We start from the raw sequence: 6768 nt of genomic DNA, 5'->3' as shown, positions 1-6768 counted from the left end.
GGCCTGAAACTCTCTCCCCTTTTATATCCAATAGACCATTAATCTCCCCATTTTCAAGGCCCTATCAAAAACACATCTCCTCCAAGAGGGTCTTCCCTGACTAAACTTTAATTTCCTCTATTTCCTCTCCCTTCTGTTTCGCCCTTGAGCTTGGATTTTCACTTCATTTGCACTTCATTCATCTCATCTTAAGCCTCCCAACACTTACGCACATCTCCATAATTTATTTCTTTCTATTAATGACTGTCTTCCCCCTGCAGACCGTGAACGCCTTGTGGACAGGGAAGGTGTCTAGTAACTCTGTTACAATGTACTCTCCCAAGTACTTAGTATGTTGGGCTTGCTTTGGCAGCAAATATACTAAAATTGGAGTGGTACAGAAAGATTAGCATGACCCCTGTGCAGGATGAAATGCAAATTTGTAAACCATTCCATATTTTTCCTCCAAAAGGCTTTCCCTGATTAAGTCCTCTTTTTCCCAGCTAGCTCTCTCTTCTGTGTCATATATGCACTTCAATCTATGACCATTGGAGACTTGATATTCGCTTCATCCCCAACCCCACAGTACTCATGTACATATCTTTAAATTATACATTAGAAATTACCTATTTATTCATACTAGTGTCTGTCTCCCCATTTAGCCTGTAAGCTTGTTATGGGCAGGGGATGTCTGCTAATTCTGCTATACTGCGCTCTCCCAAGTGCTTAGTACAGAGCTCTGTACATAGTGAGCTCTCAACTACTGATTGATATGAGGCTCTGCACATAGTAAACACTTGATCAACATGATTGATTGACTGAGGGATGAAATTCAAGCACCAAGGTTTGTGGGGGGTTTTCCAGAAATGGTTTATTCAAAATCCAGAACAGTCACACCTTGCACTGAGATAAAATGTCATCAGTAAAATTCTGCCACCAAAAAGAATATCATCCAATGATGACCTTATACCTAAGGGTCAAGAAAATTTACTAAGAAAGCCAAAGCATGTGTTGGCTGAGTGTTACATAGCAGTTATTGTCAGTGAACCTACAAACATGAAATTAAGCCTAAAGCTTAAAAACAAAAACACAGTGTCATAGGTTTGAAAACTGATCTGATTATCAGGGTGATTAACAACTTCTGGACACATTAGATCAGTAATACAAATATGTGACACAGCATGCAATAGGAGATGTCAGAATGCTTACATTTCATATTCACTATCATCATTCTCAGTAATGAAATGATAAGTGTAGTGTTTATTAAGCTCCTACTATTGGTTGAAGACTGTACTAAGTAAACCCTGGGGTAGGTACAAGATAATTAGGTCAGACACAGTCCCAGTTCAAATGGGCCTCAAACTCTAATGGGGAAGGAGAATAGGTATCTAATCCCCATTTTATAGCTATGGAAACTGAGGCTCTGAGAAATCAAGTGATTTACCCCGGGCCACAACAACAGACAAATGGCAAGGCTGTGATAAGAACCCAGATCCCCTGATTTCCAGACCCACGCTCTTTCCAATAGGCCATGCTGCTTCTCATTAGTCTCATTATGCTGCTTCTATATTATTTAAGCATAATATTTAAATGAGAAGTTTACCCAGGCTCCATCCTGCCTGTGGGCTATGTACTTGACACCCTGGCTGGAAAACATTACTAAATTAGGGCAGAGATGAGTCTAGCAGAGAAAGCCCTTCAAAGACATCTTAAAGCATAATTAAAAGTGCTGGAAATGAGAGAGATGTGAGGGGGACAGCCATTGGGGAGAGACTGGCTAAATGAGGCCAAAATTAAAATCTTGCTAACAAAGAAGGAAAGAGACAGAGTTGCAAACAGAAACAACACCTGCAAGAAAGAGCTATAGATTTCCTACAAAGGTCAGGAAAGACATAAAATCTCCAAGGTAAAAACGACAAACAGTGTTTTCAGCTACCCAAGTGGGCAAACTCCATTTAATAGCTAATATGGGTGGGAAGAAAACATCTTTATCAGAATGGAGATATTCAGTGGATATCTATGGAGTAACAAAGATGCTCTGACATAATCATGACAACTAATCAGAAGTATGCTGATAACCTGAACTGCTTTAAATTTAAACCTGAGAAAATAGGGCTCTTTCAAATTTCGAAAAGATTCTGTTGGCTAAAGAATTTATTATTCACTAGATAACTGTTTCCTTAGAGGTCAAAACTATTCTTCTACTTTACACGTTAATGTGCTATGCTCTCCTAATTGCTTATGTTGCAAAGAAAAGGAAGCCACACATGTTCCTTTGGTGTCTTAATAAAATTAAACCAATCAATCAATAAATCTTTCCTTCATCCTATATTAGCTTTGTGAGCTGTGCCGAGTTGTGTCTAGGGAAAATGATGAGTGTATATTTCCATCGGGTTGTAAAGCCCTAGATTGAACACTGTTTCTTCATAAAGTACTAGAATGTGGCAAAATACTTTTTATTACCCATGGTTTTGGACAGGGAGCAAGAGAGAGAATAAAAAGCTGTCCTTTGTGGATATGACTGGAGCATTTCAAAATGAGTATCTTATAAACATGTTGATGATGCTGGGTACATAAACTCGTGTTATTTAGTCCCTTGTTTAAGTTACAACTCCGCGCTATTTAGTTGCTATGGTGACAGTAATGATAAAGGCGGATTGTAAGGGGATAACATCGTATTTGGGAATTTTTTGTCAAAGGGGAGAACATAGTCCATGTTTCCTCTATTGGACAAGATATTGGGTTACATTCATTTCGATGAGCAAGTTTCTCTTTCCACTACAGAGTGATTCGATGTTGTATTTTATGATTAAACTCCCTAAGACCTGACATGGGGTTTAGTCAGTTTTAGATAACATAATCTCCATCTAATGGGATCTTTTGGAGCCATTTGCTAAAGTATGTGAATTATTACAAGGAAAGAAAAACCAAATTTAATATCAAAGAGCCAGCTTTAGACGTTGAAGCAGTGGATAATACATGTTTTCCATTGACAGATTTGTTTAATAAGTACCTATCAGTAGTGCAGGAAACTGGAGGTAGTTGGGTAATAAGTGAGTCATGATGGCTTATTTCCTTTTAATTCTATGATCCCAGCTGGAACAAGGTGTGATTGGAGAATGGTTTAATTGTCCATAGGCATCTGTCTTTGAATTCAATTGAAAAACAATATCCTGGGCATAAAATGGCCTACATAATTTTTGACATTTTTATATCTTTCACAATCGAGGCATTGTCAGAAAGTGAGGTAGTAGAGCTCTTAAAAACTTTCGATATATTTAAAGGAGAAGATTATAAAAATGTGGTGATATATCAATACTTACAGCTGGGAAGCAGATGTTCAATTTAATGCACTCAGTATTTAGAGAACACTATTATAAAGGTTACTTACTCAAATGAGAAATTCTGATAATTTAGTGTTTGCCTTTGCCTTTGCCTTCTTCCTCTTTCCAAACAGACTCAAGGATATGTTTTCACCTTTTTGGTGGTGCCAATTACTATGGAAGTTTGCCTTAGCAATCATGTTCTGATTTGCACTAAGGAAAGCCCAAGGCTGTTGTCAATCAAATTAGCCAGTGACTTATGAGTTGTTTACTGTACTGTGAAATGAAGTGATAAATGTATGTCACCCAGTAAAATGTGACATTTGGGATTGGATTTACCCACTTTAAATAGATTTTATATTGGCTTTATTCATCTATCATAATGGTAGTACATATTTTAAACCGGGCATTCATTACCAAAGAAGGCTTAAAATATTAAATTTGATCAAGTAGTGTCAATTCTCCCATAATGCAAGCATTGTGTTCTCAAACAAGTTTGTGCTAAGGAGAAATGGTGTCTTAGAACTCATGTCTAGAATAGTACCATCCACCAGTGCACAACTATTTCTTCTATCACCAAACTGCATTCTAGACAGATCGACATGTACTGTGGAAAAAGCATTATCTAACTGGATAATGGTGCTCTATTTCCACATGCACTGGGACAGTACTGACAAAAATGACCTTAGACAGTGATTCCCTCGGTGAACTCATTTGCTCTCACAGCTTTGACTACCATCTCTACGCAGATGACACGCAGATCTACATCTCCGCCCGTCCTCTCCCCCTCCCTTCAGGCTCGCATCTCCTCCTGCCTCCAGGATGTCTCCACCTGGATGTCGGCCCGCCACCTAAAACTCAACATGAGCAAGACTGAGCTCCTCATCTTCCCTCCCAAACCCGGTCCTCTCCCAGACTTCTCTATCACCGTGGATGGCACGACCATCCTTCCCGTCTCTCGGGCCCGCAATCTCGGTGTCATCCTTGACTCGTCCCTCTCGTTCACCCCATACATCCTATCCGTTACCAAGACCTGCCGGTTTCACCTCTACAATATCGCCAAGATCCACCCTTTCCTCTCCACCCAAACGGCTACTTTACTGTTATGGGCTCTCATTATATCCCAGCTAGACTACTGTGTCAGCCTTCTCTCTGACCTCCCTTCCTCCTCTCTCGCCCCACTCCGGTCTATTCTTCACTCCGCTGCCCGGCTCATCTGCCTGCAGAAACGATCTGGGCATGTCACTCCCCTTCTTAAACAACTCCAGTGGTTGCCTATCAACCTCCGCTCCAAACAAAAACTCCTCACTCTAGGCTTCAAGGCTCTCCATCACCTTGCCCCTTCCTACCTCTCCTCCCTTCTCTCTTTCTACCGCCCACCCCGCCCGCTCCGTTCCTCTGCCGCCCACCTCCTCACCGTCCCTCGGTCTCGCCTATCCCGCCGTCGACCCCTGGATCACGTCCTTCCGCGGTCCTGGAACGCCCTCCCTCCTCACCTCCGCCAAATTGATTCTCTTTCCCTCTTCAAAACCCTACTTAAAACTCACCTCCTCCAAGAGGCGTTCCCAGACTGAGCTCTTCTCCCTCTACTCCCTCTGCCATCCCCCCTTTACCTCTCCGCAGCTAAAGCCTCATTTTCCCCTTTTCCCTCTGCTCTTCCACCTCTCCCTTCCCCCCACAGCACTGTACTCGTCCGCTCAACTGTATATATTTTCTTTACCCTATTTATTTTGTTAATGAATTGTACATTGCCTTGATTCTATTTAGTTGCCATTGTTTTTACGAGATGTTCTTCCCCTTGACTCTATTTATTGCCATTGTTCTTGTCTGTCCGTCTCCCCCGATTAGACTGTAAGCCCGTCAAACGGCAGGGACTGTCTCTATCTGTTGCCGACTTGTTCATCCCAAGCGCTTAGTACAGTGCTCTGCACATAGTAAGTGCTCAATAAATACTATTGAATGAATATTGAATGAATTCCCCACATGGGATGGGGACTGTGTCCAACAACTGTTCTGCATATACCCTAGCATTTAGTAGAGTGTTTGGTCCACATTAAGTGCTTAATCAATCAATCAATAGTATTTATTAAGCACTTTTTGCAGAGCACTGTACCAAGTGCTTGGAAGAGTACAATATAGCAGGTAGCAATCACAATATTAATATGATAATAATTGTACTAAGTACTGGGCAGTTACAAGATAATCAGGTCTCACGTGGAGCTAAATCTAAGTAAGAGGGAGAAAGGTATTGAATATTCATTTTGCAAATGAGAGAACTGAGGCACAGAGAAGGAAATGACTTGTCTAAGGTCACACAGCAGAAAAGTGGCAGAGAATCCAGGTCCTCTGACTCTCAAGCCCATGCTCTATCCACTCAGCCACACTATTTCTTTGGAGACAAGATCCATGCCCATAGGAGCTTACAAACTAGAGGAGAAACTTACAGACTAGAGGAGGAATACTGTTATTATTATTATTATTATTATTATTAAATGTGCAGCTCAAATCCAGGCAGTCTCTCATCTAGCTGGCAGATGGCACATGGAAACCTCATAAATCCTGAAGTTTCTGCTTCATGCACAATGGCCAACAGTGGTTAGCTTCCTCTGAATCAACAAAATCATTTGACTGTGATGAGGTTGCTTCAGTGTCCTCATGAAGCAGAGACAAGGGCTTTGGGTCTTCCTTTTGGACTAAGTTAGAAAATTCATGTCAGAGCTTGACATCGCCACTTGAAGAAACAACAGAATGTTGTTTCACTCTTCACTTGTGATTTATTGAGTTTCCTAGGGGTCGCTGTGGAGGGTGATGTGCTCCTGTAGTGAAGACAATATTTAATTTGCTGCTCAGAGGACCGGCCCGGAGTCTCACTTAAACGTGAGTACTAAGTCCCTTCTCCGGAGGGAGAGCTCCCCTTTCACAGACTCTTATTAAAAACAAAAATTAAATGTCTGTGAATTGGTGCTCTATGAGCATAGCTATCCCATCTCCCCTAACACATTATTAGATAATTACATATTGGGCAAAAGAATAGTAGAATCATTTACAACACAAACCCAAACCAGACTACAGGATCCGATACATATACCAAGCAAATATAAATATGGATAGATGTCCTTTCATTGGCACAGAGTAAACACTTAACAAGTACCATAATTATTATTATTTTGGAGGGCAAGGCACTCAGCTCAAGAAGGAGTATTGAGACAAGAATCTCTTGGGGATTTCACAGCACTAGCTGTCTTTTAGGTTTCTAGGAAACACAGAGTGAAATCCCCGCTGTCTTATCTGAACACTTCCTCTTACCTTCAGTGTAAATTTGAAGTATTTTTTGTTTGTTATGCTGCCACTCATATGCAAATCATTTGCTGAAGCCATTCCCAAAGGGGTATGCTTCTGTTTAAAGAACCCAAGAAAAATGAAGCATTAAAAAGCATCAGAAAATCCAAGAACTTTGGGGTCTCTA

At 41.0% G+C, this 6768-nt stretch overlaps 1 pseudogene; it reads left to right on the top strand.

Moving 5' to 3' along the window:
• The first annotated feature begins 340 nt into the window (after positions 1–340).
• LOC114805771 lies at positions 341–441 on the top strand (annotated as a pseudogene).
• Positions 442–6768: the final 6327 nt, after the last annotated feature.

The sequence above is a fragment of the Ornithorhynchus anatinus genome, chromosome 19 (assembly GCF_004115215.2).
Source record: "Ornithorhynchus anatinus isolate Pmale09 chromosome 19, mOrnAna1.pri.v4, whole genome shotgun sequence".
In the NCBI taxonomy this organism is placed as follows: domain Eukaryota; kingdom Metazoa; phylum Chordata; class Mammalia; order Monotremata; family Ornithorhynchidae; genus Ornithorhynchus; species Ornithorhynchus anatinus.
Note: the sequence above shows the minus strand (reverse complement) of the source record. Positions and strands in the feature narration are given on the sequence as shown.